This window comes from Strix uralensis, chromosome 8, assembly GCF_047716275.1.
Source record: "Strix uralensis isolate ZFMK-TIS-50842 chromosome 8, bStrUra1, whole genome shotgun sequence".
NCBI classification, from domain to species: Eukaryota; Metazoa; Chordata; class Aves; order Strigiformes; family Strigidae; genus Strix; species Strix uralensis.
The window spans coordinates 4,567,804-4,581,840 of NC_133979.1; the positions used below are offsets into that span (position 1 = coordinate 4,567,804).

The 14,037-nt window shown below is 41.1% G+C and overlaps 1 protein-coding gene across 9 annotated transcripts in view; it reads right to left on the minus strand.

Moving 5' to 3' along the window:
* The window catches only part of FGGY (FGGY carbohydrate kinase domain containing), a 150,298-nt gene that overhangs the window by 56,720 nt on the left and 79,541 nt on the right, over positions 1 to 14,037 (minus strand). The gene's annotated exons all lie outside the window — the stretch shown is intronic.

Here is a 14,037-nt window from a genome sequence, read left to right on the forward strand (position 1 = left end):
ATACCACTTCTCTGCCAAAAAATGGATTTTTATAAATCTCCTTTTCAGCCAGGAAAAGATGTTAGTAAAATGGGAGACAGCAAGACAGAGAGAGAGAGAAGATTTCAAGCGTGATTAAATCAAATAGTGTGAGTATATATTTTATTTTCACTATATATTGTCTACCTCATCAGGGCAAGGAAACTCAACTGTAAGGAAGTTGAGTTTGACTCCCTGCATTTAGGGCTACATTAAACCTTCCCTATCAATTTTCTCCTTGCAAGGACAGAACAAGAATGGAGTGGGTGCTCCAGTTCAGAAATGGTACTGAAATCCAAACAATGTATGATACTGAGCCACTGAACTCTCACATGGCTGCCAGCAATATCCTTGTAGCTCCTTCCCATTGAAAAAAACCTTCTCCCTAATGAAGAGTCCCTCCCCATCTTTCCTGTAGCCCCTTTAAGTACTGGGAGGCCGCTCTAAGGTCTCCCTGGAGCCTTCTCTTCTTCAGGCTGAACACCCCCAACTCTCTCAGCCTGTCCTCACAGGGGAGGTGCTCCAGCCCCCTGAGCATCTTTGTGGCCTCCTCTGGCCCCGCTCGAGCAGGTCCGTGTCCTTCTGATGCTGGTGCCCCCCAGAGCTGGAGCCAGCACTGCAGGGGGGGTCTCACGAGAGCGGAGCAGAGGGGGAGAATCCCCTCCCTCGCCCTGCTGCCCACACTGCTCTGGGTGCAGCCCAGCACATAGTTGGCTTTCTGGGCTGCGAGTGCACATTGCTGGCTCACAGTCAGTTTTCCATCCACTAATACCCCTAAGTCCTTCTCCTCAGGGCTGCTCTCAGTCCACTCGTTGCCCAGCCTGTACTTGTGCTTGGGATTGCCCCGAACCATGGGCAGGACCTTGCACTTGGCCTTGTTGAACTTCATAAGCAGGCCCACCTCTCCAGCCTGTCCAGGTCCCTCTGGATGGCACATCCCTTTCCTCCAATATGTCGACCACACCACTCAGCTTGGTGTCATTGATGAACTTGCTGAAGGTGCACTCGATCCCACTGTCCACATCACCAACAAAGATGTTAAACAGCACCAGTCCCAACACCCACCCTGAGGACACCACTCGTCACTGCTCTCCACTTGGACACGGAGCTGTTGACCATAACTCCTTGAGTGCGGCCATCCAGCCAATCCCTTATCCACCAAGTGGTCCATCCATCAAATCCATGTCTCTCCAATTTAGAGACAAGGATGTGGTGTGGGACAGTGTCAAATGCTTTGCACAAGTCCAGGATATTCTCATTATCTCTCTCTATGCCATAATAAAGGAGTTGTGAGGAGGATTAGAGATATCACAAACACATGATCCATGACCCACTGTTTAAAAGGAGATGATGCACCATGGAAAAAAGGTGCAAGGAAGTGTTAGGAGATGGGATGCATCTCTCAGCCACCTCACCTTATCTTAGGAGTGCTCTGGTCACAGAAGCTGAGAGGGCCGCATCTGAACAACATGTTCTTCAAGTCATGTTTTAAGTGTTTGCTGAAATTTGCCTGCTTTTTGCGAAAGATGGGAGCTGTAATAGGACAGGAGTGTTTGGAAGCTGACCACTTAAAAGCACAAGCTAGAAGAGGAGCATGGCTTAATGGTATCTGTATCAGCAGCATTAAGTAATCACCCTACCATGCTACCTGTAGCCAACTTGCGAGACAAACAATTAAAGAGAGGAAATATAAAAATCAGTGTTCTGGAATAGACACAAACTTCTCGACCTTCTATGAGACCCACGAAGAGCTAACAGATTTCTGCCAGCTATCTCCTGACCATTGAGTGATGACTTTACTGACCCACTGTGAGCACCAGACTCGTGTTTGCATTCATGTGGGTAATCCACCCATAAAGCACTAAAAAACTCTGAGTCATACATATGAATCAGGGTCACTAACCTCACATGTGATAGAAGAGAATGGCAGGTTGGGGTTAGGTAGCTCTACCATCTTGGAAGCTGGATCCTGAGACTCCTGTTATAAAGAGGCAAGTCCTGAACGCTGTTCAGGTAAAACTGAAACTAATGAACAGAGAATCTGAGCAATAAGATCTATCCTTCAAATTGAGCAGCAGGCAAAAAGACCAAGATGGTAGAAAAGTACTCCTGACCAATGGGCTGTGATCCAACACATGATATTCTATAAAGATATAAACTAAAAGGTGTTAGAGAGGTAGATATACTTGTTTTCTTTGTAGAAAAATGATGCCGTTTTCTTTACAGAAAGAAGAGTTTTATGAGGCCCTCTCAGATGGTTGAGACACTGGACCCAAGAACTGAGAACTGTCCCCATACAGGGGCTGGAGCAATTGGATCAAACAACTTCTGTATCAGTACAAGGAGAGGCCAGGAGGGTCTAGAGAGTAGTTTCAGATTAACAGATAGGTCATTCAGAGTCATATATGAGATAGGTCTCCAGGAGATCACAACGGGAGCAGAGAGAAGTCTAAGCACAACATCCACTCCTAGAACTGTCCCTAGATTTGCTCTCCCCAGACACAGCAAAACAATACTGGTGTCCTCAACAGAAAATCTGCACCCCTGTAAGTTTTTATTCCTTGGGTGTGAGGTTAACCTCCTGTGTTTATTCCCGGAAGCAAACTTGGAACTAAGCCTGGGACAACTTGAGAGTTTCAGCTCTGGAAGAAGTTAAATAACAGTGAATTCATGCGTAATCATTCCAGACTCATTCATGTCCACCATTTCTATCTGCCTAAATCAGAGATGCAAGAACTTCAAATGTCTTATCAGGGACCCTGACCAAATGCTCAGCTTTGAAACAAAACCTTTAAAGTAGATGAATTTTGACTGTTCCAAGCTTGAATGTTCATATACATTTACTTCTGCCTTTTACCAGTATCCATTAACGCTAAGCATATTTTATGTTTCAGCTTGGGAAATATACAACAGGCACATAGTAGCATATCATCCTTTTCTTTGTATTCCCAAAGGTCAAGGTTTCTTACATAAATTGGCAAAAAACGACCTTTAATCTGTTAAATTGCTTTCAAGATCCAAAACAGAAAAAAAAAAAGCCCACATTCACGATGGATTCAGAAGCTTTTTGCTAAGCACTTAAGCACTAGCAGTTCTGCATTGATTTATTTTATTGGTTTATTTATTGAAATGTCTGGATACAGATATACAGATTAACCTTTTTTTTTTTCCTCCTCATATTTACTGTGTCGCCTTCCTTGAAATGGGAACTACAAGTGTTTTGATAAATGGACTGAAAGGTTGTCTGGTTACACCATAGCTTCTACTTGTGTCCTCTGCTGAAATGCTATTATGTACCCTTCTAAAGCAATGCTGCTCCATGACTCACAGCAGTTACTTCTGTGCCTCTCATAACAATACCTCACTGGGGATATAGGGCCTCACATGAGCCAGAACAATTTATACCACCCATTTATTTTTACTTCTCTTCCAATGATAGATACTCACTGTCACAAAATGCCAGTTTATGTGAAGATTATAAATCTTCCAGCACAGACAACTATCTGCAGGTCATTTTAAATATACACTTTATAACACTACTATTTGCTGCTATGGTAAATTAAATTCCTAAAAGCTCATCACAATATGAACTAACTCTTCTCAGTGTTTAAAAAAAATAAAATCAAAAAGCCAGACCAAAGATCCACATAGTCCGCTAACTTGTTGTTAAGAGTGGTCATAACAGATGGTTCAGGGAAGAGCACAGGAACAGGGTGAGCATACAATCATTTTTCCCCACAACGTCCTCCGAGCCTCCAAGTGAGTTGAAGTTCAAGCAAATTTCTGTTCTTACCTCCGATCAACACAAGAGACCAAGTCTTCAAAAGTGACTGAGATTGCAAAAAACCTATTTTTCATGAACGTTAGCAATCTCCTAGTAAAAAGTTTCATTTATGCATTAGAAAATTAATATAATGCTGCCTTGTAGATCTATACAAGTCTTTGATAAGAACACTGAGGTTTAAGTGTCTCATATTCCTTTAGCTCACAGACCCTCAACTTCAGTTCCGGTTCCTAAACAAACACACCTCAGATACCACTTGCAGCACTACCTTATTTTATGAGACTACTGAGACCTCATCTGAACCTGAAAGGTTAGGAACTGTGCATCAGAACAGCTGTATCACAAGTACTGGCAGATGCCACATCTCACTCACCAGATACAAAAACAACCCCACCTCCAAATAATACTCAAGAAAACCCCACCAAGGCTCCCAGACAAATGCCTTGTGCAGTCCAAGGCAGGCCCAGTCCTTGCCACTGTGGCTAGAAGACAGCAGTGTGACGTGTTGGGCCAGCATGGGAGTAGAGGGTCTATGTAAGAGGTTTCTAGTGCTGACCTTTTCCCAAAGAGCTGATGGCAGAATTGTGAATTGTAGGAAGATGTATGAGCTATCCTGTCTCACATGCTTTCCTGGAGATTGTATCACAAGATCCTTGTCTTCTCTTGAAAGGTATTTTCATAGTTATCTCTAATACACACACTGAACAGTCTAAATCTTGATAATCCCAATCCAGTCAACTCATTGTATCAGATGTTGACAATCCTGAAGAACTTGGAGCTTAGTGGCCAGTGTGACAGAAATTCAAGGCAAGGGTGGGAAAGAAGTCTCAGATGTGGCATTTAAACAGGAAACTCAAGGGTGTTTTGCGTGTAAGTATTACTCCTAACCTTATTGTTTATGAGGGAAAATTATTCTTTAAAACCTGCAGTTCTTACTGCAATCAATGGGAAATATCAAGGAAAACCAAAATCTTTTCAAATGAGTTCTGGTGTATTTATCTATCTTGGATGCTCTTCCATGTACCTTAAGGCCTTTCTTGCCTTATTGCATAATACAGTTAATTTTAGAGATTTATTTTCATTTTTCACCATTAGGTAAGTATTCCTTCTATATTAGTGAAGGCCACTACCAACAATAGTATCATACTTACAGGTAAAATAAATCTTCATCTACAATACCCCTGAGTTACTGGAAGCAGATTTACATTATATGGGGTATGCTATCACACGCTATTTTAAACATATTTTTAAACATCTGAATAACTAAATGGGTAAATCCTGAGAACCTTACTTGGTGTTTATTCAGCCCTTACTTACTGAGACAAACTCCCAAGAACAGAGTAAACACTGAGAGAGGACCTCAGGCCTTCACCCACAGTTATAAACAATGAACTCAGCATAAACTGTGATCCTGGCTGACACTGGGAGAAAAGCAGCAGCTAATGCTTCTCCTCATTTTGCTTCCAGAATGATTATATGAAATTTACTTTTTCCCTAATAAAAGTTGCCCCATCTAAGATTTTCCCCCACCCACAGCCAGAGCAGCAACAGGAAACTTAGATGAAGAACTACTGATTCATGAGAGGCTGAATAAAATTGGAAATGGAGAAAAAAAAGCCTTAGTAAGAGGCCTACTGCCCAAATAGTGACGAATTTTGCCTGACTGGGGGATTTGTTGATGTTAAGAAAACTAAAAAGATACTTAGAAATACCACTGCATCTAGACCACGTTGGACCATGGAGTCCTTAATACCCAGCACTCACACACCACACCTTTCATCAGCAAGATGTCTGTCTGCACAGCTTCAGTTTCATGCTCATATTGCAAGTGGGTAAACTAAGGAAAGGCAACAATCTGACAGAATCATACCAGCAAACCAGCAACACTAAACAAAATCTGGGATTTTGACCCCAAATTCCACACTACTCATTGCAAATAATGCTAATTCCAAAATTTTAAAACTAACAGAAAACTATTAAGTTGTTTTTCATACAACTATTGTATTCCCTTGAAAATTCTATTTAATTGTTTCAGGGCTCAGAAACAACCTAACTGATGACCAAGGACATCCCTTATCATATCTAATTTCTTTTATATTTTAGTTATTCTTTTACAGTTCAGTTAAGTTCTTGTAAGAAAAGGAGCACAAAAGGGAGTCCCTTCTGTTCACCATGAGATCTAGACACACAGAATAAGCAGGATGTTTAATAAATCATGCCTACTCACAAAAAGAAGATGAATAGGGAATCTGGAAAGGCCATTCATTATACATAAATATGCCTGTGATCTGAAAGAAATCCCCTATCCAGATCTCTTCAGAACACTCAAGGAAGACTCAAGTTTGCTCCAAACTGTGGGCTTCAGGCTAATACAATGCTTCTGTGTCTAGAGAGCAGCAATCAGAATTGGTTAGTTTGCAGCGTTGATGACAGTGTTGTATCTGTCAAATCTGATATCATCACTCTGAAGAATATAGAAAAGGAAAGACAAAAATCTTTTACATTGAAGGGCCACCGCCGCTGCTGGACTTCTGTGAACAAAAACGAGAATAACGATACATAAAAAACAAATCAAAATTATGTTGCTTTATCCCATCCCCTACAATGGGGTGATGCTATGCTATCTGAACATCAATGAAGGAAGACAATTTTATAACTTTCCTAGCTACAGAATCTAGAATGCAACCTCCTTCCTACAAGAGAAGAAAAAAAAAATACCCAAAACCCTATTAAAATATACAATATAAAGGTGCAAGGTGCTAGTTTCTAGAGCTAGATCTACTAGCAGGTAACCTTCAATCCTACAGTGCTTTCGGTAGAGGCCCAAATTAGGCAGCCAAATATTTCCAGCAGCCAGACCAGATAAATCTTACTAGTGTCAGCATAAGGACATAAGAAGCTCAGTCTCTTTTGCTCGTTCTAAGGCAAAACATGGGAAAAGGAGTGAGGAACAGGAGAGGAGCCCTATTAGACAGACCTGAAGGAAGCCCAGTACAGTCTTTTATATTCGTTGTGTTTACACCAAACAGAATAAAAAATCCAAGGAAGGAAGAAAACAGCTCTCTGGTTTACACATTGTTTCTCGTATAGTGCAATATACTATTGTCTGTAGTGTGTAAATGCTGTCATTTCAGAACACTGAAGAACTTTGCAACATAGAAGGCAACATTTCCAACTCAGATGTCATACGCTCCCAAAGCACTGGATAGGTGCAGTCTGTAAGACTAAAGACATAACAAATAAAAACCTACTTAAACTGTGAATTGCCTCAGTCTCCCACCTAATAAACCTGGAATAACAGTTCCTACTCTCTCACCCCCCCCACATTCACTGTTGCAAAGAACCCCAAGACCACCAAAGAGAAGACACTGCAGAAAGGCTTTGTATTATAAACCCAACACCCAAATACACGGCTCTGTGTCACACAGGGTAGTTTGCAGCTAACCACAGTATGGAAACCACTGCATCTGCTGGAATTTTCAGAGCAAGCATTTTCACTGATGTCAGTGAGACGTCTCTAGAATATCAGCCTTCATATAGTCTCCAAGCAGAATATTTTTCAAAGCGTTCACTCTGTCCACATCTATTCTTTGAGTCTTTGAACTCAAATGATCTGGTCACAAAAAGGAAGGAGAGTTGACTGTACAGTTTTCTGGAAATGTTACTAACCATTGTCTAGTTTATGCTAGACTGTAGTGCTTTCAGCTACATTCCCCTGAACAGGTTGATTACCAGCAAAGAGATGGGGTGCAAAACTTGGATGTCTCTTGACAAACATACAACAACCAGGAACGTCCCTTTCTCCCAGTCACCAAGGCATACCTGAGCTTTGAATTATGTCAGGCCAGGAACAAAGGAATCTTGCTCATAACAGAAACTTTTAATAACGCATTTACTGAGAAAGCCTCCCTTTCATCTCTGCCAAGCTTTAGGAAAGGCTGGGAGGCAAGCAGAAATAAACATTATACAGACTCACCACTGCTGGCTCTAAAGTAAACTCTCCAACTTCCTATTTACATTTCAAGATCTTAAGCTTTGTGGTTTACTAGTTCTGCAAGTAAGTGCTTTGGGTTTTGGAGGCTGCCTGCACATGATCTCCCACCACTACTGAAGTCTTCCTAGCTTTTATTAATATAATAAGGAGGTCAGAAAAGCAACAATCTTTTATATACCCTGCTAGCAGAAATATTTTATTTCTTGCCTTTTAAAAACAAAACAAAGCAAGCAAAGCATATGATGCCAAATTAATGCCAGCAAATGGGATATTACAGGTTGGTTTATATTTTTTAAAACAAGGATGCTAGAACATGGAAGGAGACAGTCTCATTTAAAAAGGGTGTGGAGGACTTCTTTGAGGGACAAATAGAAGGCAGCAGCAATTTTATGGATATATAACCCTTTTATGGCCATAAGCTGAAAAGGCACCTAAATAGGCTCTGTGACCTTTTCCTCAGAAGGCTGAATCGGTGTACACTAAGGACAGGCAACCTGTAACAACAGTCGTGAAGTAAATGTGGTTTTCATTTCACACAGCCCTCCCTGAATGTAAAACGTCTTCATTAGCTGGGAAGTCAGCACTGTGACTGCTGCCAGATGCAATATATAAGCCAGCAGAACTGAACTGAATGAGGACAGAGCAAGGGAGATGTTCCTGCGATACTAAATTTCTCCCATTTGAAAGACACCAGCTCCGTGACTCATGTGCAGAACAGGCCTTACAGAAGAGAAGAATATTAAAAAACCAAGAGGGCAGGTGCTTATCAATTTCATAAAGCTCTGATAGAACATTCCAAAAATTTGTCTAGGCTGCCCTAGCTGCAATAGTTTTGCTTTTGGTTTTTTTTTTTCCTACTGCATTCCTCCCCCTTCCCCCTGCTCTCCTGACCCTCCCAAACCCAGGCTCTTTCCTCTGGTCAGGAGAAGGACAAATTGCTGCCTTTGCTAAACCCTGGGTCACAGCCAGTTGGCACTCAGACACGTTGCCCTGGGCTTCTGGCCCTGTCCCCTCGGAGACTGCACGTTTCACGTCAAGGATGCATGTGCAGCCGTGACTGAAGAGTGTGAGGCTGAAGTGCTGCACGCAGTCCTCCGACTCACTCTCCAGAAACACATTGCTCAGTGCCATCCCACTAGATTAAATATAGCTGGCAAAGCAAGTACCAGCCTATTTAGTCCTTGCAAGTTTTCCCCTCATCACAGATGATTTCAAGCAGCTGAGGAGTCCCTGTGTAGTAATTACTCAAAAGTCTGCTGCTTTAACAACGTGGCATGTTCTGAAGAGGAGACTCTCTATCAGAGCCAAAATATACTGAATCCACTTGCTGGTCTGGCTCCCACCGAGATTACAGAGATCAGGCTATGAGAACACTTTGAGCCAGCATGTCTCTGCAGTCTCCACTCCAGGATGTACTGCAAAGGACACGTACTGTGCATGCTTTGGGGGTGGAAACGTGCTTTACACTCTATTTGTGTGAACAAAGCTGGCAGCTTGGGCGGATATTGTGGAGCAAAGAAGCTCTATTGTGTTTGCCAGTCATCACGAGAATCAAATGAACAAATTTAGAATAAGCAAATTGGGCTGAAGTTCCTTTAGCAGAAAACAGGCAAAGACTAGTCAGGCTTGGTTAAAGAGAACATGGGATATTCTTCTTGAAATAATCCATAGTAAACACTGGGACAGCAAAATGATTTGCCTATTTTGCTGTTTGTGTAGTTGTTCAATCTGTTTTTTAGATCACGTAGTAAATCTGAAAAGACAGAAGATAAATTACTTGTCCCCCTTCAATTTAAAAAAACTACTAAGTTATAAGCTTCAAACCACATACACATTATCACCTGGGGAAAAAAGAATTGTGCATCAAGGCAGGTGAATCAGTTCCCAATAACAAGAATCAGAGTAGTAACTAAAACAGGTGCAAGGAAAAGGCTCCATCTAAACCTGAAAAGATTCCCTGACAATCCCAGAAAAGAAGTTTTGAGTACAGAGACCTGATGAAGAAGGAGGAATGATTGAAGAAGCACACAGACCACATCACCAAATACCAAAAAAACAAAATAAATAATCAGAGACTCTGGATAGGAAGGAACACAAACCTTGTATATTTGGGACTCAAAATGCCAGCAAATTCACCCACACCACCACCCCCCACCCCCCCCCGCCTCGGTAAGCTGAACTCAAGCCAGACAATGTTCCCATTAGAAGCTGCCCTGGCTACTTCCTTCAGCTGTGAATCCAAAAAGGTGTTAGAGCAAGAATGACAAATATTTTCATAATGGAAAAACTGTTCTGAGACAAGTGCAAAGCAGAACACCGCTCTCTAAGTGAGCCTAATTCGCCACAAAATAGTCAGAAATGAGAGTTTATACACATTTTATGAACTGTTTTATGTGGATCTCTCCTGCTTTATTCAATACGCATAAATAGTACAAATCCTGTTCAGACACAAGATTAGCAAAAATCCCATACTGCAGAAAACTAAAGAGAAGATGGAGTGTTGCAAAAGAAGATCCCTGCTCTCTCTCACAGTGGGCTTCAGTATTTCTAGATCCTGCAGCTCTGCATGCACGTTCTCCTTGTCCTCCATAAAAGTCCCAGCCTGGGGGAAGAGGCACTATACCCTAGTGACTCCAAAACCCTCAGCACTCTCAATATTCCCATTCCATAACTATCATTTTTTTCTGCTTACTAATTTAAATTACTTCAAATTCCTTTCACAACCTCTGGCTACCAAAAACTGGTCCCAGTCTTAGGTGTCACATAAGTTTACTCAAACCTGTACTCTCTTTGACAAAAGCCTTACAGCCTAATGAAACATTTTACTTTGAGGGGAAAAAAAATCATTTTATGATGTGAATTTAGTGCCCACAAGAAGAGTGCTATGCTGTTGTCAGGTATGGGAAACTGCAAGATTTATCTACCAGAAAGAAGCAGCAGTACTTGCTAAATTACTTGCTCCAAGGAATACTAAGAAATTTCTGTGTACAAGTACCCTTGTTCACATTACTGTTTTGCTGTTTGCTAACTGGCACCCAAGAGTTAACTCAATTCTTGGTGTTTTTACACATCTGGAAAAGGGCAAGCATGCTTCTGTTCAGGACTGGGACAAGATAATACAGATATCTGTACCTGAAATCTCTCCAATCACGTAAAGGCTTCAGAAGAAAGCAAAGGATTTTTGAAACCTTTAAAATACCCCATAAAACCCATAATAGGCTGGCAGGAAGACAGGCTTTTAGGGAAACCAATTACCTTATTGCCAGAAGTTAGGGCATGTCTGTTAGACCCATGCAAACTACTAGTTAGGAATAACATGCAAGCTCCTATTTCAAGGCCCCAAACCTGCTGCTATTTTGCTGTGAAAAACTACTCACACATTTTGTGTAGTCGCCATGGCTACCCAAGGAAAGTCTCCTAAAAGTTCCAAAACTAAATGTGGGTGCTGGAGCTTACAGACCCTGTCTACAAAGCACGATGACATGCAGCAGCCCACTCGGAAAAGTCAGCCGCTGAGTATCCGTCACTTGAAAGGAATAACCTACGCTGCACAGACAGATCAAAGCTACAGCAAATGAATCCCAGCCCTAAACTCAGGGACAATCCTTCACAAATAAAAGGACAGCTTATTTGCCATTCCAAATGCAAATTCTGCCAATGACTTTTGCTAGGGCAAAGGAGGCAGCAGAGAATCATGTAAAATGAATAACTGTCCAAAAATATTCAGAAAACCATCTTTTCTTTTCTTTTTCCTCATGGATAATGGATGAGCCCTGAGGTGGCAGTGACTTTCAGCAACTACCAACTCAGACCTGGACTTGCATCAGTAACCTAATTACAACATGCTTTTTACTTCTTTCATGAGCTATTCAAGTATCTCAACAGAAACACAAAATGCTTTGTGTGTGTCTGATTACCCCAAACTGTCAGTGGTTAATTCCAAAAGCATATCCTCACTTAAAAATGGTAGTTCTACCACAAATTAAACTATTATAGCCATGAGAAAAATTAGGTTCCACATTTGTACTTTCTAAAATATCAAAGGCATGATTAGCAAAGTCTTTTGTTCAAGATCTCTAGAGTCCTTGAGGTAATGAAAACTGGGTCATGGAGTAGTTTCTCTTAAAGTAAATGCTGTGTTCAAGCAATACCTGCTCCTGTGACTCATGGAGCATTCGGTCTAGAGAATGGAAATACTGTACCAACACACATACACCAACAGTAGTCCCCCTGCCCTCACCAAAAAAGGAGGAAGGGGGGGGGAAAGAAAGGCATCGCAGATGATTTTGAACAGTTTCCTGTTACGATCCCTTGAAAGAAATCCAACCGTACTTTCACCCTGCTTTCTGTTTTCTGAATTTCTCCTGACAGTTGGCTCTTTCGTTTGCCAGAACCACAACAAAGGACGGCCTTGAGTTTCCACACAGGCCATTTTCTCCCTCTCTCGTCTCTGATCATCTCACAAAGGTATTATTGTTGCTGGCTCACTGGGGCTCAGTGCACCTGAGGCAGATCAAAGGCACTTTTTAATGCCCGCCTGACCACACAGGTCTCTCTCCCACTGCATTAAATTAAACTCGATGATTAATCTCTGTAGCCCTGAGGGTCCCTTGGTGCACACAGAGAGAGAAAATATATATTTCTATCAAAACACAAGTATAATATACTTTCATTTTATAGCCCTAATTAAAAAAAGGAACAGCTAATTTCAGCCAAATGCAGCTGCATATAGGTCTCATTAAAACACAAATACAACTGCTCTGTGTGCTCTATGTTCATTTCATGCAGTCTATGCAGGTAATAGATAAAAGAACAGTAAACCAACGTCCTTTCACAGATTAAATCCAGAGGAGTTTAGAATTTGCTTATTGTCTACTGCCTAGAGACTGTTATACCTCTGAGCAGATGAGTGAAGGAAGGCAGTTAAGGAAATGATTATAAAATGCTGAGTAGTTACATTTAAATAAAAATCTACTTAAATCTAGCCAAGAACTGCACAAGCATCTATTCCCAAGTTTGCATTCAAGTGATTAAGAGCCTTAAAAGGCTCTACCTTGTCTATGGTGTGCAGTCTGTGTACGACTTTGGGGTTGCTTTAACGACAGAACAGAACGTTGATTAACATCAACATGGACTTTATCACGTCACTTTTGTTATACTAGTGTATGTAATGGAGCTACATCTCTCATGGTTGTGGCATATGCACACAAAAAGTGCTGTGATATACCATGCTCTAGCTTGGGAAGCAAAACAAACTATAGCTGTGAACTGGGTCTACGTTAGAACTTACCAATATACATACATTAAAAATTAATAAATAACCACACACACGTCCTCTTCCAGGGCTAGTTATACTAAAGGAATAAGTTGGAGCCAGCTGGCCCATTTCCAGCTGCTCAACATTGCCCTCAGACCTTTTGGGGAAACTGTCTGCAAGCTCCTCAGCTCATGTTGGCCCAGTATTATGTCTTTATTAACCCAACTCATTTTAACAAGTTAAACTAACTCAGCTACATGAAACAGGTTAGGAAGAGTTCACACAAACAGCTTCTTCTGAAAGGGCAGAAACCTCCAGCAAAAAAACTGGAAATAATAGAAGCAGTGGCAGACTCAAAGGGTGACTTCTTCCCCCAGAGCTGGTATTTGCAGGATGACCTATCTGCCCTGTGATAGACAAAGAGACACCAGTGTAGTTCTTCAGAGACAGAGTAAGCTAAGAGTGGTGGAGTTTGAGGTTTAAAACTCTTGTTTAGGAAGGATTCCAAATATATTCCAATTGGTCTACAGGATTTAAACTTTTGTTAAATGCTCTGCTTCACAATACTGGGATTATTCACATCTTTAAATTCAATCATGTGCTAAAATGCTTTGCTGAACTACAATCCATGTGACAAGATCACCATTTAGTCATGCTTAAGATCACCACGTATTCATGCTGTTACTAGGAAGACAACTTAACTTACTGTTAAGCCTGACATTTTATTACCAGTTTTGTTTCTTTTTCTCTACTGGAGCTCTCTCCATGAAACATGTTAGTCCCCTTTAACACCTCTAGCACTCCCATTGCCATTTGCTCGTTTTGGAAAAATCCAAGTTATAATCAGTCTAAATTTAAGACCAAAATGAGTTTTAAATAAAAAATGTGGCAGAAAAGGGTACTTATCTAAATGGAATGCTTTCAGACTCATACATTTTAAAAAGGTATAAATTTCAAAAGCAGACACTAAATTTTAATTGCAAT